Genomic DNA, 26317 nt, shown 5'->3' on the forward strand with positions numbered 1-26317 from the left:
ATGTTGCTAAATACCGCTCACTAGTTCCTACAGCTATTAAATGTATTTAAATGAAATCGGGGCATCTTGTTTAGAATAAAACTAAGAAAATACAGGAGATCGATCTTTCGCGTGTGTTGCTGCCGCCGCCATTTTGAAAGGCGCGTCTGCGTCACTGCGCATGCGCAAGCTTCGCATCCCATAAGGCAGTTATTTCGCCCGCATTGTTCAAACGGGTGGCACGCGCCTGGCCCTGCTCCTTGGATAATGGCAGCCTAGATCACGCTAGCTTTGTGCTACGCTGACGGGACCCAGAGCCGCTATGGATGGATCTTCGCCTTTGGTGAAGTGTTTTTTTTTCTCTTTGACATTGAAATAAAACTGTTAAACTGATTACGGCTTTTTCTCATTTTTAAAAACTTGGGCTAAAGTAGTTGTGCTTGTTTCACACTTTCTCTTGTTTCGCTTGGGTATGCCTCTACTTAAATATTGTGTCTCTAGTTAAAAGTTTTGGACCTGTGTCTCATTCACATAGGCTTTCACATATGCAAATTGCCACCCCTCTTCTGGGCTAATGCCGTACGCTCATTTTGACAACGAATTACCAGCGTTATTCGTTGATTTTTTTTGTCTAAAATGTTTATTATTCACATTGGTAGAAAAGTGCTTCAATACTTTAAAAAAAAGGTCATGGTTTATTTGAAATAACTGGGCACTCCGTTTGTTGCTGCCATATTTTGAAATGGGTTGTCTAAGGAATCCTTATTCTTTGTTTGATGCCCCGGTTTCGGGTAAACATCCGCGACGGTTTATGACTACACCACATGGCCAAAGTGGCCTGCGAACGGACGATCACCCTGATAACAAAATACAACTAAATACATCTTTGTCAGGATGTGGGGGGGGGGGGGAGGTCTATGACATTCGGGCTAAATGGGGGCAATAGCTTGGGGAGCCAGCCTATCTGAAAGCCTGTGGCCTGTTTGATTCTACCCCATGTTTCCTCCGTGTATGTCCGCTGTGATATGCTTAACAGACACGTTTGATGGCATTATTCTAACATAGCATGTTGCTAAATACCGCTCACTAGTTCCTACAGCTATTAAATGTATTTAAATGAAATCGGGGCATCTTGTTTAGAATAAAACTAAGAAAATACAGGAGATCGATCTTTCGCGTGTGTTGCTGCCGCCGCCATTTTGAAAGGCGCGTCTGCGTCACTGCGCATGCGCAAGCTTCGCATCCCATAAGGCAGTTATTTCGCCCGCATTGTTCAAACGGGTGGCACGCGCCTGGCCCTGCTCCTTGGATAATGGCAGCCTAGATCACGCTAGCTTTGTGCTACGCTGACGGGACCCAGAGCCGCTATGGATGGATCTTCGCCTTTGGTGAAGTGTTTTTTTTTCTCTTTGACATTGAAATAAAACTGTTAAACTGATTACGGCTTTTTCTCATTTTTAAAAACTTGGGCTAAAGTAGTTGTGCTTGTTTCACACTTTCTCTTGTTTCGCTTGGGTATGCCTCTACTTAAATATTGTGTCTCTAGTTAAAAGTTTTGGACCTGTGTCTCATTCACATAGGCTTTCACATATGCAAATTGCCACCCCTCTTCTGGGCTAATGCCGTACGCTCATTTTGACAACGAATCACCAGCGTTATTCGTTGATTTTTTTTGTCTAAAATGTTTATTATTCACATTGGTAGAAAAGTGCTTCAATACTTTAAAAAAAGGTCATGGTTTATTTGAAATAACTGGGCACTCCGTTTGTTGCTGCCATATTTTGAAATGGGTTGTCTAAGGAATCCTTATTCTTTGTTTGATGCCCCGGTTTCGGGTAAACATCCGCGACGGTTTATGACTACACCACATGGCCAAAGTGGCCTGCGAACGGACGATCACCCTGATAACAAAATACAACTAAATACATCTTTGTCAGGATGTGGGGGGGGGGGAGGTCTATGACATTCGGGCTAAATGGGGGCAATAGCTTGGGGAGCCAGCCTATCTCAAAGCCTGTGGCCTGTTTGATTCTACCCCATGTTTCCTCCGTGTATGTCCGCTGTGATATGCTTAACAGACACGTTTGATGGCATTATTCTAACATAGCATGTTGCTAAATACCGCTCACTAGTTCCTACAGCTATTAAATGTATTTAAATGAAATCGGGGCATCTTGTTTAGAATAAAACTAAGAAAATACAGGAGATCGATCTTTCGCGTGTGTTGCTGCCGCCGCCATTTTGAAAGGCGCGTCTGCGTCACTGCGCATGCGCAAGCTTCGCATCCCATAAGGCAGTTATTTCGCCCGCATTGTTCAAACGGGTGGCACGCGCCTGGCCCTGCTCCTTGGATAATGGCAGCCTAGATCACGCTAGCTTTGTGCTACGCTGACGGGACCCAGAGCCGCTATGGATGGATCTTCGCCTTTGGTGAAGTGTTTTTTTTTCTCTTTGACATTGAAATAAAACTGTTAAACTGATTACGGCTTTTTCTCATTTTTAAAAACTTGGGCTAAAGTAGTTGTGCTTGTTTCACACTTTCTCTTGTTTCGCTTGGGTATGCCTCTACTTAAATATTGTGTCTCTAGTTAAAAGTTTTGGACCTGTGTCTCATTCACATAGGCTTTCACATATGCAAATTGCCACCCCTCTTCTGGGCTAATGCCGTACGCTCATTTTGACAACGAATTACCAGCGTTATTCGTTGATTTTTTTTGTCTAAAATGTTTATTATTCACATTGGTAGAAAAGTGCTTCAATACTTTAAAAAAAAGGTCATGGTTTATTTGAAATAACTGGGCACTCCGTTTGTTGCTGCCATATTTTGAAATGGGTTGTCTAAGGAATCCTTATTCTTTGTTTGATGCCCCGGTTTCGGGTAAACATCCGCGACGGTTTATGACTACACCACATGGCCAAAGTGGCCTGCGAACGGACGATCACCCTGATAACAAAATACAACTAAATACATCTTTGTCAGGATGTGGGGGGGGGGGGGAGGTCTATGACATTCGGGCTAAATGGGGGCAATAGCTTGGGGAGCCAGCCTATCTCAAAGCCTGTGGCCTGTTTGATTCTACCCCATGTTTCCTCCGTGTATGTCCGCTGTGATATGCTTAACAGACACGTTTGATGGCATTATTCTAACATAGCATGTTGCTAAATACCGCTCACTAGTTCCTACAACTATTAAATGTATTTAAATGAAATCGGGGCATCTTGTTTAGAATAAAACTAAGAAAATACAGGAGATCGATCTTTCGCGTGTGTTGCTGCCGCCGCCATTTTGAAAGGCGCGTCTGCGTCACTGCGCATGCGCAAGCTTCGCATCCCATAAGGCAGTTATTTCGCCCGCATTGTTCAAACGGGTGGCACGCGCCTGGCCCTGCTCCTTGGATAATGGCAGCCTAGATCACGCTAGCTTTGTGCTACGCTGACGGGACCCAGAGCCGCTATGGATGGATCTTCGCCTTTGGTGAAGTGTTTTTTTTTCTCTTTGACATTGAAATAAAACTGTTAAACTGATTACGGCTTTTTCTCATTTTTAAAAACTTGGGCTAAAGTAGTTGTGCTTGTTTCACACTTTCTCTTGTTTCGCTTGGGTATGCCTCTACTTAAATATTGTGTCTCTAGTTAAAATTTCCGGACTTGAAATGCCCTTAGATTCAGAACATGAGAAGGGTAACACATTGAATAGACTAAAATGAAATTGGGTATGCCTCTACTTAAATATTGTGTCTCTAGTTAAAATTTCCGGACTTGAAATGCCCTTAGATTCAGAACATGAGAAGGGTAACACATTGAATAGACTAAAATGAAATTTGAATAAATAAATCATGTATATATGTTTTGTTTTAGGGCGTAACACTAGAAAACGCAGACGGTACGTTTTGCTGCTAGGTTGTTTCTCTTTTGTTTCAGGGACCGCAGGTCTGGGCCTTATGTCCTAAAAATTATATGACAATATTGCAAAATATTTATCACAAATGCATATGTAGAAAACAGACTACGACAGGTGCTTTTGAGTTTTTCTGATTATGATGACCGAATTGTTTTATTAAGAGTTATGGAGTATGTGACCGATATATTATTAAATTACACCAACAACCTCAATGGTATTTATGTAAAAATAGTATATTATGATTGTTAATTATGCAGATGTTTAGGCTATATTATGATGCTCATGATACTCAAGTTAATGCTGATGATATGAATGCTCTATAAGATATTTTATCGATATCACAGCCTGATAACCTTACAAGCTGCATTACTTCTGCATGCATGTTATGTTGTTAGAATGAGCGTGCACCTCAGAGTAACAGTAAGTTTACACAATGTTTTATTGTTTATGTTTTAAAGCATCCAACGCATTTACAGGCCAGTCCTGATGCAACAAGGTTTTGCCTAGACGGTGTGTTCAGATGCCCATGCTGCACTTATGCAACTGACCAACAATTCAAATTTACAACACACATTCAGAGCCACGTGAGACATGCAGTACAGCATAGAGGTAATTCCTAATGATGTTTATTGGTCTATTGATTTTGGTGGTTTTAAAACATACACATGCTTAAATGTAGAATGCACTTCTTACAATCAAGATAGACAAAATGATGTGGAGTTCCTTAGTGGGAGTCCCTGAAGTCATGTGAATATTGGTAAGCTAATTTACCTATGTTTGTGTTTTGTTTGACACTGTAACTTTCTGATCAGCTACTCCTGACCTCACTCCCCCAGTCCCGTTCTGTGTATACCTTTCTTTTCTGTTGATAGCTTTGGTCTTCATGTTGCCGTCTTGCAGGTTTCTTCATCAGCAAATGCAACAATTATTGCAGACCCACAGGACACTTTCATTGTCTTTATTGCAGCCAAACAATAATACGCAAAGACCAGTTTAAACATCATGTATCCCAATGCATCAGTGAAACCAAGCCAACCACAACGGAAGCGCATCAGTCACCTCCCGCCTCTCCTGCTCCCTCCTTTACTGCTTCTGAAGCTGCATGTCCCCCTCCCCCAGTCCCCATCCTCCACCCCTCACTTTCTTCATGTTCCTCTGATCCTGGCTCCTCAGCAGCACCAGCACTACCACCCTCTCACCCAAAGAAAGCAGAAAACAGTGAAGTGTACTAGCTGTGGCCTAATCCTTAATAGACGGAACCTACGGATACATCTTCGAAGACGTCACACTCCCATCAAAATGGACATTACGGCACAGAACCACCTCAGTGCTCAGTGTGTTGATTACACAAATGGAGTGTTTGCAGTAGCAAAGTCTTTTATAGCACCCAGCACACCAGTACGTGTCATTAAAAGGACATGGGGTCCTGAACAAAAAACAATGTGTGAGCTGGATATCTGCAGAATTAATGCAGAGTTTGCAGAGAGGTCAAACCTTCGTCCATTTGAGTGCCACCACATTCAGTCCCTCGTGTACTGCCCTCCAGCCAGAATGGACACTCCATCACTTACAGAGGATGTTTTGCAGGTGATGGTACATGACAAGTGGTTTGGGGAAGACAAAAAGGAAAGGTGTTTGGTACGTCAGAGAGAAGCAAATGATGCAGGAGTCCCGTTGTCCTGTCTGGTGACTGTGTGTGGACCCCCCTACAAAAAGCACATTTCTGTATACGAGTCAACTATCTCCTATTACAGCCGGCTTGGCAGAGTGGTGGTAAGGTACAATTCTAAAATCATTTCATGGCATTGTCCTTGCGCGAACCCAAGGCAGTCATGCATACCTAAATATGTTGCCAAGTGGCATTTATTTGAAACAGACCAGGCACTCTTCAGAAAAACCAGAAGTGTGGAGGAGAACATCACAGAACATTTTCCAATTGACATGGAAAGTTTTGACCTAGAAGAAGGAGCTCCATACTCACCTGAAGGCAAAAATCTGTCGCGGATGGTTCAATACATTTTTCATAAGAAGAAACTGCCTGCGATTTTCCCCTCAGACGTGGTCAAGACCATTCATTTCCCTGTGCACTTCATACCATCAGAAACCTTTTGCTCAGAATGTTTAGAGCCCACTCCTCTAAGCGAACCTGTGCTGATTACATCTAAGGCTAAAATCCTAACAATCACTGATGTCATAGAAGGTATGTTCTCTCTTTATTTAAATATTTATTATCGATATTTTAACATTTCATTACTCACTACATGTACTGTAAATGTCAGTGTAGCCATGACTTCCACTATCAGCAGCTTAGCCTCCTTCCCAGCAATTCACACTTGTATGCTTACTGAGATAATTTCATACACTGGCTTTTAGTACTGTGCAAAGTATAGAGACATGTCACAGTGTAAAATGGTGAAAGATAAATGTGTAACATTTACTGGTGCTTGTGTCCATTAGGAATTTCAGTGTACAGAAAATGGTGCTACAGGTGTGGTATGGCATATCGATACCAGGAGTGGACTGATGGTGTCCACAATTTCGATGACCACACACTTCTGTCCATATACATGTGCCATTTTCTACGCAATACACTTCAGGTAGGAACCATGTTCTGTTGTTTTAATCATTTAAAACAATTACGAATACTTTATCAAAATAATATATTGTAAAGCCTTTAAATGTCATACATCAATTTCACAGACTCATCAGGCAGTAGGGAGTGCCATGGATGTGTTGGAGAAGACCTCTGGTAAAACCTATCCATCCAGGGAAAGGGTCCTGCAGGCTTATTTAAGCTTTGAAGCACTGTCAGACCTCGGTTACACATATGCTTGTGTATCGTGTGGTTATCATCCAGTATCTGTTGTGATGGACCTTCATGAGAAGGGCGTTTTTAGCATGCCTGGTAAGTGAACACATTTATTCATTTTCTTAGTCTTACATTGTTTCAAGCACCACATATCCAGCTATGACTGTTTGGAACATGCTTACTTAAGTCTTGCTTTCCTTAGTGAGCAGCATTGAGGAACCATCTCAGACTTTTGATGGAAAGGTAAGTGTTGAAAATTTCTGGGAGATGGTTTCCCTTGAAATGATCAGCCGTGGGTTGGTCCCAAGTAAGTACAGTCCGCACAATGTTCTAGGTGGGATGACAGTATTCTAGCATTTACTTTGTTTATCGTGGAATAATGTACTGTTATGTTAATAATATTTTCTAACATCATTTAAAGGCAACAAGTCAAACCCATTTGTCGTCCATCCCAGTTACCATAGTTGGGCTCCGTGGATTGGTCCTCACACAAGAGATAGGGATGTTGTACTCAACACTGAATACAAAGAAGTGTATTCTGCTTGTAGTGCAAAGGAGGAATCTGAGTTTAACCTCACAGGGGACCGACTGACTGATGAACTTCTTAAGCTCAAGGTACTGAACTTAAGTCAATTTTTGTCAGTTTTGTCAAAGATGTGTGTTTTTGAACCACGCCAGACCAACTATACTAATGTTCATTATAGATGGAAGCTGTGCGTGCTCTGTGCCGACAGTGTGGCATAGACCCCAAAGGCTCACGGATGGACCTGGTAACGAGACTTCAACAAGAAATGAAGAACAGAGCGAGTTATGATAAGGTGTTTTCACAGATCTGGGGAGCTTCTGGTAAGTTGTGTTCTATTACTGAGAGACCGTTTTTACAGACAGTTCTTAGTTTCATTACTTGGAATGGTTGCACTCTGATTTAGAGTTTCCTTAAACAGGTGGATGGGCTGTGGTCACCTGTCCTTGTGCTGTGGTGTATGGTGTTAAGTTCAACATAAGGGCTGAGAGCCCCCGGGACTTTGCTGACCTTTTATTGTCGATGAAACATTTTCCAAACATTGTATTATATGATTTTGCGAGAGGGTTGGCAACACATACCAACCTAAGAGATCCAGAATCATTACCCTTCAAACCTCATGGGGGTAGGTTACTTGAGCCTACTGAAGATAACATCAGATGTGCCACTACTGGACAGATAAAAGTGAGCTTGCCATGGCTAGTCACCAAGAAGCCAGTTCCTGATGAAAATGGCCACCCTATAACTGGATCGTCTGAGCATTATGCTCTTTATGATAGATTTCATGAGGCAAACTCAAAAGATGCCAGGGATGTCTTGCGAAAGGTGGAACTGGTCCCAGAGTTACGTGGTTGGATCAACAGCCCGTGTGCTGAACAGCTCTTTGCTGGAATGAGGAAAAACAATCATTTTCTCAACATGATGACTCCCTCATCGCATGTCTTTTTGATGCGAAATATTTTGTGTCACTACAACAATGCTAGAAATTCAAGAACCATAGAAAGCATGAAGAAGAGATTGGGCAAAGGAGTGGACATACAGTTAAATTCCAATGGTCAGACAGTTTTGGGTATGTATTCCACCCTCATTCTAAATTATTAGTGGTAATGTCATGTTTATGTCATGTTTATGTAATTTTGCTGTCCGGTGCCGTGAAGTTATATTTGTCTTTTAATTGTAGGTGATTCCTCATGTTTATTTTGCAATTTGAAAGATCATAAAGCTATAACTTACAAATCTGTCAGAAATGCTAGACAGCATAGCGTTGATGAGAAATGCATGCAGTACAACCGATTTAACTCATTCTAAATCATTTGGTTTAAAATGTGCTTTTTTGCAGCACCAGCTGAAGCACCAGCCGAACAAGCACAAACAACAACAGCAGCACCAGCTCATGGTATGACAACTGCAGCATCCCCTGGTATGAAGACAATATATATTTTTTGAGGGCCTGGTTGTACAACTTAATAAAAACCTTAACACATCCATGTTTTTTAGAATATGTATACTTATGTATGTTTGCAGTGGGTACTTGATCTGCAGCTAAATGTATACCAACCTTCAGCCACCCTAAGAAAGTGTTATATGCTTCATAAGATGGCTCAGTATCACAGAAATGTGGTGAAACACTTATTTGGTTAATATTTTCATGCATGGTCTGATATGTATGACAGGAGATCTACCAGTGTGCAGTGATGACTGCTGGGGACTACCACATCTGGAGCACACAAGTGCCCGATCGGAAATCAGAGACTCAGAGGTGCATGTTTTATGTTTTGTTCCTCCGTATTTGTTTGTTTGTTTATATATTGATTGACTCATTTGATTGATTGCCGCATGGGCTCTCTTAGTCGCAAATTTGGAAACCATTTAACAATTGGCAACCATTTCATGTAATACAGTTGTCATTGTTTATGGGTGTTATAACTTTTAACATCTAATGTATCGGTTATTATATTATTTATAACTTGGAAACAAACTATTCATTAATCAGTAATACAATTCCTTTTGTGTCATACTTTTTAAATATTTTCTGTGATGCCTCGTAGTGCATGGCATATAAGTGAAGTGATTAGTTGTCATTGACACACCACAGCACACAGTGCACAACAACAAAATGTGTACTCTGCATTTAACCTATATGACACCATGACATTGCAGAGGAGAGCAGTGCTTGGGGGTGGTACCTTGCTCAGGGTACTTCAGTGGCACCTTTCGATTACAAGTGCACTTCCCTATCCATTAGGCCACCACTGACCCTATTACAAACAGCAGCATAATTTAATGGAGTCAGATTAATTGGTCTTAGTGATCTGATCTGAAGGTGGGGATTAGGGTTGTAACGGTATGAGATTTTCACGGTATGATAATCGTCTCAGAAAATATCACGGTTTCGTGGTATACGGTATTAAACTATCATTATTATTAGTATAATCATCAGCTACAATGACCCTTAAATGAATAAAAAGAGATATGGTTTTTGGATGAACATGGTTTATTGTAACAAACTTTTTTTTAATGAAAATAAAAAAAACTTATGGAAGTATGAGTCTAACTTTTGGGGGAAAAATAAATAAAATAAAGCTGCGCATCTCCCATTTGAACAAAATAAGGAATAAGTTATTTCTCTTTATATTAGACAAGAATAAATCAAACTGTCCTTCCTCTTTAACAGCATATATGGGAGAGCAATATGTGCAGGGTCATGTTTGTTAATATTTTCCTGAGATTATCATAGCAGCATGCATTTCTTTGCTTTTTTTCAGGTCAGATTATGATGAAGAAATGTAAGCATGTTGAGATTTTCAGGGCTCAATCTTGACCGCTGAGGTGAGAGAATGTGTCCACTTGTACTAAACACCTATGAGTTTTCAGTTAGTGTATTTGATGATTATTCTTTTAAATAAAATTATAAAATGATCATTAAGTGTTCTCTTGAGAGTAGCTCTGGATATGTTCATGTGTTCACGTCTTCACATAGTGAATGAGACAGCAGACGCTTTAAAAACCATGACCATCATGCAGTGGCGGTTTTAGGCATGGGCGAACGGGGCAGCCGCCCGGGGCGGCACTTTTTCATGTCACGTGGGGGGCGGCACACGAACTTGGAGGAAAACAAAAATAATCTAAATAAAGCGTTTTTCTAGAGGATGGGCGAGCGGAGACGATAAGGGATGAAGTTGGGAGGGCGCCGGGAGGGATTCTATGGGGGGCGGCACACGAACCTGGAGGACAAAATAATCATCTGTGCCGCTGTGTGTGTGTGTGTGTGTGTGTGTGTGTGTGTGTGTGGGGGGGGGGGGGGGGGGTAGTTGGTTAATGAGCAAGCGGCAGCCTTTTTGCGCTGTATATTCACAGACGCACATCGCGATTTAATTTGCTGCACAGCTATATTTTGATTTATTCATCCATCTATCTATCAAATCGGACATTTTACGTGGCATCTGAATTATACTGTAATTGACTCCAATTACATGACTGGATTCCGGGATTCCCTCTGCATCACAGAAATAATACGGCTTTAAGTTATAAATGGAACTTACCTTTATCTTCACGGAGGGATGGTGTTCGCGAATATGGGAGAACATGTTCGACGTATTTCCTCCTTTTGCGGCCACTGTTCGTCCACATTTCTTGCAAACTGGATATCCACCCCACGATCATTTTTCGGATACCCAAAATATTCCCATACTGCAGATTTTAATTTTTTTTTCGGCAGGAAATAGAGATTAGAATTTGCAGCCACTATCGGACATTTTCGCCGCTGTGCATTTATGGGTGGAGTCTAAGCAGTAAAGCGGAAAGAAGTTGCATATACACAGCAGCGCAGGTGAGATCTGGTTTCTTTTTTTTTTTTCCAAACCGCGGATAGGCAAATGTGCATGATATGATAATCGTACATGTCAATATCACAATAAACCGCCATACCGGTATACCGTTACAACCCTAGTGGGGATTGATACACCTTACAAAGTTGATGCTGTAATATTTATCACTCTGATGCATTGTTCTGACCCATATGCATATAAGCCTTTCAGTCTGACAAGCTGGTAGTATCATGACTGCCTTTTTCCAGGTCTGGTGCCCAACGTGATCAAATTGTTTTACACCTGTGCCCTCAGGTGGAGTCAACTCTATGTGATACCATTACAATATGTCATAGTTTTACAATAGTTGTGACAATATAATTTCTTTTAGGAAAATTCAATGTGTTGAAAGCACAGATGGTAGAGGAGGAGGAATGGGTTCCATCTCCATTGAACAGGTATTTATGTAGCTGATCTTACAGCTGAACCTGCTGTTTTTCTCTTTTTTTCTCTGTGCTTACTGTGCTGTACCCTACAAAAATGTGAAAACAATGAGCTTCATTTTAAGCAGTTGGAGTTGGAATGTAGAAGTCATGCTATTTTTGTCTGTTTTTGTTATATTACAGAACTATTGTAAAATAATATTTGCGTGCTTGTATGATTTCTTTCACAGATCCCCCTCGACGTCCTGGAGGATATCCTTTTAGAAGTAGTCCTGTTCGAGGGTGACAAAGCTTTTTTAAAGCTGTCACTTGTTTGTCACCTTTTTTTGGGACTTAGTCGGAAGGGAAACATTCCGTGCCCGAGCGCATTTTCAGTGGCTTGACAGTAGGTATAAAACATATTATGATATTTGAATACCCTTTGAGTTAGGATGTTTGTATTCCCATTAACAAGGGATTTTACTCTAATGAATCATTCTTAAATTTGAAACCTACAGGTGTAGTCCCATGGAAACTGTACAGTGCGGCCTATCAAGCACAATTCCGACGATTGTATCGCCTGGAATGCTGCCAGCACTGTCTAGAGACTTATAAGAACAGCTTACCAGGTATGCATACTGTGTAAGAATGTTGACAATTGTTGCTGAAGTCAGTGGTTGCAAAAAGAAAGTCACCAGAACAATTTATTGTGTGTCAGGTCCTGAATATTTTCTTGAAAGTATGCAATGAAAAACATTGTTGCTCTGTTTTGATACTAAGTATGCTTGCTTATTATTTATTGTCCCATAGGCTACATTGGGCGTGGAAGACGAGGGGAACTTCACACAGCCTGGGTTCTGCAGCGAGTTCTGCAAACACCTTACGGAAGACTTGGGTGTGTGAATGGGTGGGTGGGTCAGTGAGTGAGTGAGTGAATGGGTGGGTATGTAAGGAAAATAGCAAATTGGATGACTTTGGAATAAAAAAATAACAGCTACTATGCCTCTGTTTCCTTGTCTACACACAGACTACACACATGACCGAACCACATTTTAAGTTTTATCAGCTTTTCATTAAAAAGCACAGTGGCACCCAATTGTGATGAGTTACTGTATGTGGAAATGAGTGGCACCTCTGTATCATTTGTGAATAATTTGTCATCTCATATCGACATTAAATCATAAGTTTATTTAATTTTAATGTTGGCACAGAAATAAGTTACAGTGCCTTTGGAAATGCAATAAAATGCTCATTTGGAAAACGTTTAACTATCCTTTGTAATTGAGTAAAATTATGATAACTGAATACTTTTATAAGGCACTGTATACTTGATTGCAATGGGTTTTATTACTTTCCGGCTATATTAATACACCAATCAATATGTTAACCAATCATCACAGACAAGCATTACATCGATATCGGATTGAAACTATATTATGGCCATCCTACAGCTACATAAACAAGGGTAAATAGTCCTACTTTCACTGTCCTGGAGAGAGAGAGCGAGAGAGACAGAGATGTAAACATGTAAGCAGCAGCAGAATAAAATAGAAATATGATTTCAGAATGTTTTACTTACTGTATGCAAATGTCATTTTCGAGAAATGTTTGGCTCGCATTATCACCAAATTGATGACAATATCACCATTTACTACAAAACTTTGAACTCAATAATTAACAAAATAATATATAAGAAATAAATCGAGAAACTAAATTTCCTGTTACAGACAATTTATCTTAAAATAGTTTGATGTTCAGAATGCTCCTCACTCCACTTCACGCAACTTTAAAACACGCAAGGACCATGTTAGGCCAAAAGCTGAACAATGTTTGTGGGCAACACTCTTGATTTCCCCAGGAGATCTAGACATAGCATATATGCTCACCTAAAGGATTATTAGGAACACCTGTTCAATTTCTCATTAATGCAATTATCTAATCAACCAATCACATGGCAGTTGCTTCAATGCATTTAGGGGTGTGGTCCTGGTCAAGACAATCTCCTGAACTCCAAACTGAATGTCAGAATGGGAAAGAAAGGTGATTTAAGCAATTTTGAGCGTGGCATAGTTGTTGGTGCCAGACGGGCCGGTCTGAGTATTTCACAATCTGCTCAGTTACTGGGATTTTCACGCACAACCATTTCTAGGGTTTACAAAGAATGGTGTGCAAAGGGAAAAACATCCAGTATGCGGCAGTCCCGTTGGGCGAAAATGCCTTGTTGATGCTAGAGGTCAGAGGAGAATGGTCCGACTGATTCAAGCTGATAGAAGAGCAACTTTGGCTGAAATAACCACTCGTTACAACCGAGGTATGCAGCAAAGCATTTGTGAAGCCACAACACGCACAACCTTGAGGCGGATGGGCTACAACAGCAGAAGACCCCACCGGGTACCACTCATCTCCACTACAAATAGGAAAAAGAGGCTACAATTTGCACGAGCTCACCAAAATTGGACAGTTGAAGACTGGAAAAATGTTGCCTGGTCTGATGAGTCTCGATTTCTGTTGAGACATTCAAATGGTAGAGTCAGAATTTGGCGTAAACAGAATGAGAACATGGATCCATCATGCCTTGTTACCACTGTGCAGGCTGCTGGTGGTGGTGTAATGGTGTGGGGGATGTTTTCTTGGCACACTTTAGGCCCCTTAGTGCCAATTGGGCATCGTTTAAATGCCACGGCCTACCTGAGCATTGTTTCTGACCATGTCCATCCCTTTATGACCACCATGTACCCATCCTCTGATGGCTACTTCCAGCAGGATAATGCACCATGTCACAAAGCTCGAATCATTTCAAATTGATTTCTTGAACATGACAGTGAGTTCACTGTACTACAATGGCCCCAACAGTCACCAGATCTCAACCCAATAGAGCATCTTCGGGATGTGTTGGAACGGGAGCTTCGTGCCCTGGATGTGCATCCCACAAATCTCCATCAACTGCAAGATGCTATCCTATCAATATGGGCCAACATTTCTAAAGAATGCTTTCAGCACCTTGTTGAATCAATGCCACGTAGAATTAAGGCAGTTCTGAAGGCGAAAGGGGGTCAAACACCATATTAGTATGGTGTTCCTAATAATCCTTTAGGTGAGTGTATGTGTGTATGTGCACAATGAATGAATGGAATAAGCTGCTACAGTTACATTGAACCATGTGCTTGTGCTCATGTGCACAAGCACACACACACACACACACGCCGATGGGCTTTAAAGTTTAACTTTAGGTTTGTGAAAGCAGACATAATTATTTCTGTCAGGACCTCGATGTGTATCCAAGCCCCAAAAACACACTAACTCAGGCGTTCACGCAACTTATCGCGAAAAACCAGACAGAAATAGACTTGAAAATTTTAAAGAAAAGACATTAGCGGTTTTTGTTAATGTTTAAAGGTATAAAAAAAAACCTTTGCTGCCTTTCTTAAATGGCTAGAAAACATTGCCTCAACACTATTAAACACGGAATCCGCTGTTTGTAAACGGTCCGCATTTTACCCTCACCGCTAAAATAGTTGTGCTTGTTTCACACTTTCTCTTGTTTCGCTTGGGTATGCCTCTACTTAAATATTGTGTCTCTAGTTAAAAGTTTGGGACCTGTGTCTCATTCACATAGGCTTTCACATATGCAAATTGCCACCCCTCTTCTGGGCTAATGCCGTACGCTCATTTTGACAACGAATTGCCAGCGTTATTCGTTGATTTTTTTTGTCTAAAATGTTTATTATTCACATTGGTAGAAAAGTGCTTCAATACTTTAAAAAAAGGTCATGGTTTATTTGAAATAACTGGGCACTCCGTTTGTTGCTGCCATATTTTGAAATGGGTTGTCTAAGGAATCCTTATTCTTTGTTTGATGCCCCGGTTTCGGGTAAACATCCGCGACGGTTTATGACTACACCACATGGCCAAAGTGGCCTGCGAACGGACGATCACCCTGATAACAAAATACAACTAAATACATCTTTGTCAGGATGTGGGGCGGGGCAGGTCTATGACATTCGGGCTAAATGGGGGCAATAGCTTGGGGAGCCAGCCTATCTCAAAGCCTGTGGCCTGTTTGATTCTACCCCATGTTTCCTCCGTGTATGTCCGCTGTGATATGCTTAACAGACACGTTTGATGGCATTATTCTAACATAGCATGTTGCTAAATACCGCTCACTAGTTCCTACAGCTATTAAATGTATTTAAATGAAATCGGGGCATCTTGTTTAGAATAAAACTAAGAAAATACAGGAGATCGATCTTTCGCGTGTGTTGCTGCCGCCGCCATTTTGAAAGGCGCGTCTGCGTCACTGCGCATGCGCAAGCTTCGCATCCCATAAGGCAGTTATTTCGCCCGCATTGTTCAAACGGGTGGCACGCGCCTGGCCCTGCTCCTTGGATAATGGCAGCCTAGATCACGCTAGCTTTGTGCTACACTGACGGGACCCAGAGCCGCTATGGATGGATCTTCGCCTTTGGTGAAGTGTTTTTTTTTCTCTTTGACATTGAAATAAAACTGTTAAACTGATTACGGCTTTTTCTCATTTTTAAAAACTTGGGCTAAAGTAGTTGTGCTTGTTTCACACTTTCTCTTGTTTCGCTTGGGTATGCCTCTACTTAAATATTGTGTCTCTAGTTAAAAGTTTTGGACCTGTGTCTCATTCACATAGGCTTTCACATATGCAAATTGCCACCCCTCTTCTGGGCTAATGCCGTACGCTCATTTTGACAACGAATTACCAGCGTTATTCGTTGATTTTTTTTGTCTAAAATGTTTATTATTCACATTGGTAGAAAAGTGCTTCAATACTTTAAAAAAAGGTCATGGTTTATTTGAAATAACTGGGCACTCCGTTTGTTGCTGCCATATTTTGAAATGGGTTGTCTAAGGAATCCTTATTCTTTGTTTGATGCCCCGGTTTCGGGTAAACATCCGCGACGGTTTATGACTACACCACATGGCCAAAGTGGCCTGCGAACGGACGATCACCCTGATAACAAAATACAACTAAATACATCTTTGTCAGGATGTGGGGGGGGGGAGGTCTATGACATTCGGGCTAAATGGGGGCAATAGCTTGGGGAGCCAGCCTATCTCAAAGCCTGTGGCCTGTTTGATTCTACCCCATGTTTCCTCCGTGTATGTCCGCTGTGATATGCTTAACAGACACGTTTGATGGCATTATTCTAACATAGCATGTTGCTAAATACCGCTCACTAGTTCCTACAGCTATTAAATGTATTTAAATGAAATCGGGGCATCTTGTTTAGAATAAAACTAAGAAAATACAGGAGATCGATCTTTCGCGTGTGTTGCTGCCGCCGCCATTTTGAAAGGCGCGTCTGCGTCACTGCGCATGCGCAAGCTTCGCATCCCATAAGGCAGTTATTTCGCCCGCATTGTTCAAACGGGTGGCACGCGCCTGGCCCTGCTCCTTGGATAATGGCAGCCTAGATCACGCTAGCTTTGTGCTACACTGACGGGACCCAGAGCCGCTATGGATGGATCTTCGCCTTTGGTGAAGTGTTTTTTTTTCTCTTTGACATTGAAATAAAACTGTTAAACTGATTACGGCTTTTTCTCATTTTTAAAAACTTGGGCTAAAGTAGTTGTGCTTGTTTCACACTTTCTCTTGTTTCGCTTGGGTATGCCTCTACTTAAATATTGTGTCTCTAGTTAAAAGTTTTGGACCTGTGTCTCATTCACATAGGCTTTCACATATGCAAATTGCCACCCCTCTTCTGGGCTAATGCCGTACGCTCATTTTGACAACGAATTACCAGCGTTATTCGTTGATTTTTTTTGTCTAAAATGTTTATTATTCACATTGGTAGAAAAGTGCTTCAATACTTTAAAAAAAAGGTCATGGTTTATTTGAAATAACTGGGCACTCCGTTTGTTGCTGCCATATTTTGAAATGGGTTGTCTAAGGAATCCTTATTCTTTGTTTGATGCCCCGGTTTCGGGTAAACATCCGCGACGGTTTATGACTACACCACATGGCCAAAGTGGCCTGCGAACGGACGATCACCCTGATAACAAAATACAACTAAATACATCTTTGTCAGGATGTGGGGGGGGGGAGAGGTCTATGACATTCGGGCTAAATGGGGGCAATAGCTTGGGGAGCCAGCCTATCTCAAAGCCTGTGGCCTGTTTGATTCTACCCCATGTTTCCTCCGTGTATGTCCGCTGTGATATGCTTAACAGACACGTTTGATGGCATTATTCTAACATAGCATGTTGCTAAATACCGCTCACTAGTTCCTACAGCTATTAAATGTATTTAAATGAAATCGGGGCATCTTGTTTAGAATAAAACTAAGAAAATACAGGAGATCGATCTTTCGCGTGTGTTGCTGCCGCCGCCATTTTGAAAGGCGCGTCTGCGTCACTGCGCATGCGCAAGCTTCGCATCCCATAAGGCAGTTATTTCGCCCGCATTGTTCAAACGGGTGGCACGCGCCTGGCCCTGCTCCTTGGATAATGGCAGCCTAGATCACGCTAGCTTTGTGCTACGCTGACGGGACCCAGAGCCGCTATGGATGGATCTTCGCCTTTGGTGAAGTGTTTTTTTTTCTCTTTGACATTGAAATAAAACTGTTAAACTGATTACGGCTTTTTCTCATTTTTAAAAACTTGGGCTAAAGTAGTTGTGCTTGTTTCACACTTTCTCTTGTTTCGCTTGGGTATGCCTCTACTTAAATATTGTGTCTCTAGTTAAAATTTCCGGACTTGAAATGCCCTTAGATTCAGAACATGAGAAGGGTAACACATTGAATAGACTAAAATGAAATTTGAATAAATAAATCATGTATATATGTTTTGTTTTAGGGCGTAACACTAGAAAACGCAGACGGTACGTTTTGCTGCTAGGTTGTTTCTCTTTTGTTTCAGGGACCGCAGGTCTGGGCCTTATGTCCTAAAAATTATATGACAATATTGCAAAATATTTATCACAAATGCATATGTAGAAAACAGACTACGACAGGTGCTTTTGAGTTTTTCTGATTATGATGACCGAATTGTTTTATTAAGAGTTATGGAGTATGTGACCGATATATTATTAAATTACACCAACAACCTCAATGGTATTTATGTAAAAATAGTATATTATGATTGTTAATTATGCAGATGTTTAGGCTATATTATGATGCTCATGATACTCAAGTTAATGCTGATGATATGAATGCTCTATAAGATATTTTATCGATATCACAGCCTGATAACCTTACAAGCTGCATTACTTCTGCATGCATGTTATGTTGTTAGAATGAGCGTGCACCTCAGAGTAACAGTAAGTTTACACAATGTTTTATTGTTTATGTTTTAAAGCATCCAACGCATTTACAGGCCAGTCCTGATGCAACAAGGTTTTGCCTAGACGGTGTGTTCAGATGCCCATGCTGCACTTATGCAACTGACCAACAATTCAAATTTACAACACACATTCAGAGCCACGTGAGACATGCAGTACAGCATAGAGGTAATTCCTAATGATGTTTATTGGTCTATTGATTTTGGTGGTTTTAAAACATACACATGCTTAAATGTAGAATGCACTTCTTACAATCAAGATAGACAAAATGATGTGGAGTTCCTTAGTGGGAGTCCCTGAAGTCATGTGAATATTGGTAAGCTAATTTACCTATGTTTGTGTTTTGTTTGACACTGTAACTTTCTGATCAGCTACTCCTGACCTCACTCCCCCAGTCCCGTTCTGTGTATACCTTTCTTTTCTGTTGATAGCTTTGGTCTTCATGTTGCCGTCTTGCAGGTTTCTTCATCAGCAAATGCAACAATTATTGCAGACCCACAGGACACTTTCATTGTCTTTATTGCAGCCAAACAATAATACGCAAAGACCAGTTTAAACATCATGTATCCCAATGCATCAGTGAAACCAAGCCAACCACAACGGAAGCGCATCAGTCACCTCCCGCCTCTCCTGCTCCCTCCTTTACTGCTTCTGAAGCTGCATGTCCCCCTCCCCCAGTCCCCATCCTCCACCCCTCACTTTCTTCATGTTCCTCTGATCCTGGCTCCTCAGCAGCACCAGCACTACCACCCTCTCACCCAAAGAAAGCAGAAAACAGTGAAGTGTACTAGCTGTGGCCTAATCCTTAATAGACGGAACCTACGGATACATCTTCGAAGACGTCACACTCCCATCAAAATGGACATTACGGCACAGAACCACCTCAGTGCTCAGTGTGTTGATTACACAAATGGAGTGTTTGCAGTAGCAAAGTCTTTTATAGCACCCAGCACACCAGTACGTGTCATTAAAAGGACATGGGGTCCTGAACAAAAAACAATGTGTGAGCTGGATATCTGCAGAATTAATGCAGAGTTTGCAGAGAGGTCAAACCTTCGTCCATTTGAGTGCCACCACATTCAGTCCCTCGTGTACTGCCCTCCAGCCAGAATGGACACTCCATCACTTACAGAGGATGTTTTGCAGGTGATGGTACATGACAAGTGGTTTGGGGAAGACAAAAAGGAAAGGTGTTTGGTACGTCAGAGAGAAGCAAATGATGCAGGAGTCCCGTTGTCCTGTCTGGTGACTGTGTGTGGACCCCCCTACAAAAAGCACATTTCTGTATACGAGTCAACTATCTCCTATTACAGCCGGCTTGGCAGAGTGGTGGTAAGGTACAATTCTAAAATCATTTCATGGCATTGTCCTTGCGCGAACCCAAGGCAGTCATGCATACCTAAATATGTTGCCAAGTGGCATTTATTTGAAACAGACCAGGCACTCTTCAGAAAAACCAGAAGTGTGGAGGAGAACATCACAGAACATTTTCCAATTGACATGGAAAGTTTTGACCTAGAAGAAGGAGCTCCATACTCACCTGAAGGCAAAAATCTGTCGCGGATGGTTCAATACATTTTTCATAAGAAGAAACTGCCTGCGATTTTCCCCTCAGACGTGGTCAAGACCATTCATTTCCCTGTGCACTTCATACCATCAGAAACCTTTTGCTCAGAATGTTTAGAGCCCACTCCTCTAAGCGAACCTGTGCTGATTACATCTAAGGCTAAAATCCTAACAATCACTGATGTCATAGAAGGTATGTTCTCTCTTTATTTAAATATTTATTATCGATATTTTAACATTTCATTACTCACTACATGTACTGTAAATGTCAGTGTAGCCATGACTTCCACTATCAGCAGCTTAGCCTCCTTCCCAGCAATTCACACTTGTATGCTTACTGAGATAATTTCATACACTGGCTTTTAGTACTGTGCAAAGTATAGAGACATGTCACAGTGTAAAATGGTGAAAGATAAATGTGTAACATTTACTGGTGCTTGTGTCCATTAGGAATTTCAGTGTACAGAAAATGGTGCTACAGGTGTGGTATGGCATATCGATACCAGGAGTGGACTGATGGTGTCCACAATTTCGATGACCACACACTTCTGTCCATATACATGTGCCATTTTCTACGCAATACACTTCAGGTAGGAACCATGTTCTGTTGTTTTAATCATTTAAAACAATTACGAATACTTTATCAAAATAATATATTGTAAAGCCTTTAAATGTCATACATCAATTTCACAGACTCATCAGGCAGTAGGGAGTGCCATGGATGTGTTGGAGAAGACCTCTGGTAAAACCTATCCATCCAGGGAAAGGGTCCTGCAGGCTTATTTAAGCTTTGAAGCACTGTCAGACCTCGGTTACACATATGCTTGTGTATCGTGTGGTTATCATCCAGTATCTGTTGTGATGGACCTTCATGAGAAGGGCGTTTTTAGCATGCCTGGTAAGTGAACACATTTATTCATTTTCTTAGTCTTACATTGTTTCAAGCACCACATATCCAGCTATGACTGTTTGGAACATGCTTACTTAAGTCTTGCTTTCCTTAGTGAGCAGCATTGAGGAACCATCTCAGACTTTTGATGGAAAGGTAAGTGTTGAAAATTTCTGGGAGATGGTTTCCCTTGAAATGATCAGCCGTGGGTTGGTCCCAAGTAAGTACAGTCCGCACAATGTTCTAGGTGGGATGACAGTATTCTAGCATTTACTTTGTTTATCGTGGAATAATGTACTGTTATGTTAATAATATTTTCTAACATCATTTAAAGGCAACAAGTCAAACCCATTTGTCGTCCATCCCAGTTACCATAGTTGGGCTCCGTGGATTGGTCCTCACACAAGAGATAGGGATGTTGTACTCAACACTGAATACAAAGAAGTGTATTCTGCTTGTAGTGCAAAGGAGGAATCTGAGTTTAACCTCACAGAGGACCGACTGACTGATGAACTTCTTAAGCTCAAGGTACTGAACTTAAGTCAATTTTTGTCAGTTTTGTCAAAGATGTGTGTTTTTGAACCACGCCAGACCAACTATACTAATGTTCATTATAGATGGAAGCTGTGCGTGCTCTGTGCCGACAGTGTGGCATAGACCCCAAAGGCTCACGGATGGACCTGGTAACGAGACTTCAACAAGAAATGAAGAACAGAGCGAGTTATGATAAGGTGTTTTCACAGATCTGGGGAGCTTCTGGTAAGTTGTGTTCTATTACTGAGAGACCGTTTTTACAGACAGTTCTTAGTTTCATTACTTGGAATGGTTGCACTCTGATTTACAGTTTCCTTAAACAGGTGGATGGGCTGTGGTCACCTGTCCTTGTGCTGTGGTGTATGGTGTTAAGTTCAACATAAGGGCTGAGAGCCCCCGGGACTTTGCTGACCTTTTATTGTCGATGAAACATTTTCCAAACATTGTATTATATGATTTTGCGAGAGGGTTGGCAACACATACCAACCTAAGAGATCCAGAATCATTACCCTTCAAACCTCATGGGGGTAGGTTACTTGAGCCTACTGAAGATAACATCAGATGTGCCACTACTGGACAGATAAAAGTGAGCTTGCCATGGCTAGTCACCAAGAAGCCAGTTCCTGATGAAAATGGCCACCCTATAACTGGATCGTCTGAGCATTATGCTCTTTATGATAGATTTCATGAGGCAAACTCAAAAGATGCCAGGGATGTCTTGCGAAAGGTGGAACTGGTCCCAGAGTTACGTGGTTGGATCAACAGCCCGTGTGCTGAACAGCTCTTTGCTGGAATGAGGAAAAACAATCATTTTCTCAACATGATGACTCCCTCATCGCATGTCTTTTTGATGCGAAATATTTTGTGTCACTACAACAATGCTAGAAATTCAAGAACCATAGAAAGCATGAAGAAGAGATTGGGCAAAGGAGTGGACATACAGTTAAATTCCAATGGTCAGACAGTTTTGGGTATGTATTCCACCCTCATTCTAAATTATTAGTGGTAATGTCATGTTTATGTCATGTTTATGTAATTTTGCTGTCCGGTGCCGTGAAGTTATATTTGTCTTTTAATTGTAGGTGATTCCTCATGTTTATTTTGCAATTTGAAAGATCATAAAGCTATAACTTACAAATCTGTCAGAAATGCTAGACAGCATAGCGTTGATGAGAAATGCATGCAGTACAACCGATTTAACTCATTCTAAATCATTTGGTTTAAAATGTGCTTTTTTGCAGCACCAGCTGAAGCACCAGCCGAACAAGCACAAACAACAACAGCAGCACCAGCTCATGGTATGACAACTGCAGCATCCCCTGGTATGAAGACAATATATATTTTTTGAGGGCCTGGTTGTACAACTTAATAAAAACCTTAACACATCCATGTTTTTTAGAATATGTATACTTATGTATGTTTGCAGTGGGTACTTGATCTGCAGCTAAATGTATACCAACCTTCAGCCACCCTAAGAAAGTGTTATATGCTTCATAAGATGGCTCAGTATCACAGAAATGTGGTGAAACACTTATTTGGTTAATATTTTCATGCATGGTCTGATATGTATGACAGGAGATCTACCAGTGTGCAGTGATGACTGCTGGGGACTACCACATCTGGAGCACACAAGTGCCCGATCGGAAATCAGAGACTCAGAGGTGCATGTTTTATGTTTTGTTCCTCCGTATTTGTTTGTTTGTTTATATATTGATTGACTCATTTGATTGATTGCCGCATGGGCTCTCTTAGTCGCAAATTTGGAAACCATTTAACAATTGGCAACCATTTCATGTAATACAGTTGTCATTGTTTATGGGTGTTATAACTTTTAACATCTAATGTATCGGTTATTATATTATTTATAACTTGGAAACAAACTATTCATTAATCAGTAATACAATTCCTTTTGTGTCATACTTTTTAAATATTTTCTGTGATGCCTCGTAGTGCATGGCATATAAGTGAAGTGATTAGTTGTCATTGACACACCACAGCACACAGTGCACAACAACAAAATGTGTACTCTGCATTTAACCTATATGACACCATGACATTGCAGAGGAGAGCAGTGCTTGGGGGTGGTACCTTGCTCAGGGTACTTCAGTGGCACCTTTCGATTACAAGTGCACTTCCCTATCCATTAGGCCACCACTGACCCTATTACAAACAGCAGCATAATTTAATGGAGTCAGATTAATTGGTCTTAGTGATCTGATCTGAAGGTGGGGATTAGGGTTGTAACGGTATGAGATTTTCACGGTATGATAATCGTCTCAGAAAATATCACGGTTTCGTGGTATACGGTATTAAACTATCATTATTATTAGTATAATCATCAGCTACAATGACCCTTAAATGAATAAAAAGAGATATGGTTTTTGGATGAACATGGTTTATTGTAACAAACTTTTTTTTAATGAAAATAAAAAAAACTTATGGAAGTATGAGTCTAACTTTTGGGGGAAAAATAAATAAAATAAAGCTGCGCATCTCCCATTTGAACAAAATAAGGAATAAGTTATTTCTCTTTATATTAGACAAGAATAAATCAAACTGTCCTTCCTCTTTAACAGCATATATGGGAGAGCAATATGTGCAGGGTCATGTTTGTTAATATTTTCCTGAGATTATCATAGCAGCATGCATTTCTTTGCTTTTTTTCAGGTCAGATTATGATGAAGAAATGTAAGCATGTTGAGATTTTCAGGGCTCAATCTTGACCGCTGAGGTGAGAGAATGTGTCCACTTGTACTAAACACCTATGAGTTTTCAGTTAGTGTATTTGATGATTATTCTTTTAAATAAAATTATAAAATAATCATTAAGTGTTCTCTTGAGAGTAGCTCTGGATATGTTCATGTGTTCACGTCTTCACATAGTGAATGAGACAGCAGACGCTTTAAAAACCATGACCATCATGCAGTGGCGGTTTTAAGCAAGGGCGAACGGGGCAGCCGCCCGGGGCGGCACTTTTTCATGTCACGTGGGGGGCGGCACACGAACTTGGAGGAAAACAAAAATAATCTAAATAAAGCGTTTTTCTAGAGGATGGGCGAGCGGAGACGATAAGGGATGAAGTTGGGAGGGCGCCGGGAGGGATTCTATGGGGGGCGGCACACGAACCTGGAGGACAAAATAATCATCTGTGCCGCTGTGTGTGTGTGTGTGTGTGTGTGTGTGTGTGTGGGGGGGGGTAGTTGGTTAATGAGCAAGCGGCAGCCTTTTTGCGCTGTATATTCACAGACGCACATCGCGATTTAATTTGCTGCACAGCTATATTTTGATTTATTCATCCATCTATCTATGAAATCGGACATTTTACGTGGCATCTGAATTATACTGTAATTGACTCCAATTACATGACTGGATTCCGGGATTCCCTCTGCATCACAGAAATAATACGGCTTTAAGTTATAAATGGAACTTACCTTTATCTTCACGGAGGGATGGTGTTCGCGAATATGGGAGAACATGTTCGACGTATTTCCTCCTTTTGCGGCCACTGTTCGTCCACATTTCTTGCAAACTGGATATCCACCCCACGATCATTTTTCGGATACCCAAAATATTCCCATACTGCAGATTTTAATTTTTTTTTCGGCGGGAAATAGAGATTAGAATTTGCAGCCACTATCGGACATTTTCGCCGCTGTGCATTTATGGGTGGAGTCTAAGCAGTAAAGCGGGAAAAGGGTTTCATATACACAGCAGCGCAGGTGAGATCTGGTTTCTTTTTTTTTTTTCCAAACCGCGGATAGGCAAATGTGCATGATATGATAATCGTACATGTCAATATCACAATAAACCGCCATACCGGTATACCGTTACAACCCTAGTGGGGATTGATACACCTGACAAAGTTGATGCTGTAATATTTATCACTCTGATGCATTGTTCTGACCCATATGCATATAAGCTTTTCAGTCTGACAAGCTGGTAGTATCATGACTGCCTTTTTCCAGGTCTGGTGCCCAACGTGATCAAATTGTTTTACACCTGTGCCCTCAGGTGGAGTCAACTCTATGTGATACCATTACAATATGTCATAGTTTTACAATAGTTGTGACAATATAATTTCTTTTAGGAAAATTCAATGTGTTGAAAGCACAGATGGTAGAGGAGGAGGAATGGGTTCCATCTCCATTGAACAGGTATTTATGTAGCTGATCTTACAGCTGAACCTGCTGTTTTTCTCTTTTTTTCTCTGTGCTTACTGTGCTGTACCCTACAAAAATGTGAAAACAATGAGCTTCATTTTAAGCAGTTGGAGTTGGAATGTAGAAGTCATGCTATTTTTGTCTGTTTTTGTTATATTACAGAACTATTGTAAAATAATATTTGCGTGCTTGTATGATTTCTTTCACAGATCCCCCTCGACGTCCTGGAGGATATCCTTTTAGAAGTAGTCCTGTTCGAGGGTGACAAAGCTTTTTTAAAGCTGTCACTTGTTTGTCACCTTTTTTTGGGACTTAGTCGGAAGGGAAACATTCCGTGCCCGAGCGCATTTTCAGTGGCTTGACAGTAGGTATAAAACATATTATGATATTTGAATACCCTTTGAGTTAGGATGTTTGTATTC

General features: G+C 41.0%; 2 long non-coding RNA genes across 3 annotated transcripts; both read left to right on the plus strand.

Annotated features, from left to right (window-relative positions):
• Window positions 1-8551: 8551 nt before the first annotated feature.
• On the plus strand, window positions 8552-11012 carry LOC140591796 (uncharacterized). 2 transcript variants are annotated; one of them, XR_011992098.1, is made up of 4 exons: window positions 8552-8632; window positions 8886-8971; window positions 9978-10041; window positions 10931-11012. It is a non-coding gene; the product is annotated as an uncharacterized lncRNA (long non-coding RNA). The 2 variants fall into 2 exon arrangements; XR_011992097.1 differs by lacking the exon at window positions 10931-11012 and having other exon boundaries at window positions 9978-10379.
• Window positions 11013-22976: 11964 nt separating this feature from the next.
• On the plus strand, window positions 22977-24861 carry LOC140591797 (uncharacterized). The gene is made up of 3 exons (XR_011992099.1): window positions 22977-23057; window positions 23311-23396; window positions 24403-24861. It is a non-coding gene; the product is annotated as an uncharacterized lncRNA (long non-coding RNA).
• The last annotated feature ends 1456 nt before the right edge of the window (window positions 24862-26317 follow it).

This window comes from Paramormyrops kingsleyae, chromosome 6 (genome assembly GCF_048594095.1).
Source record: "Paramormyrops kingsleyae isolate MSU_618 chromosome 6, PKINGS_0.4, whole genome shotgun sequence".
NCBI lineage: Eukaryota > Metazoa > Chordata > Actinopteri > Osteoglossiformes > Mormyridae > Paramormyrops > Paramormyrops kingsleyae.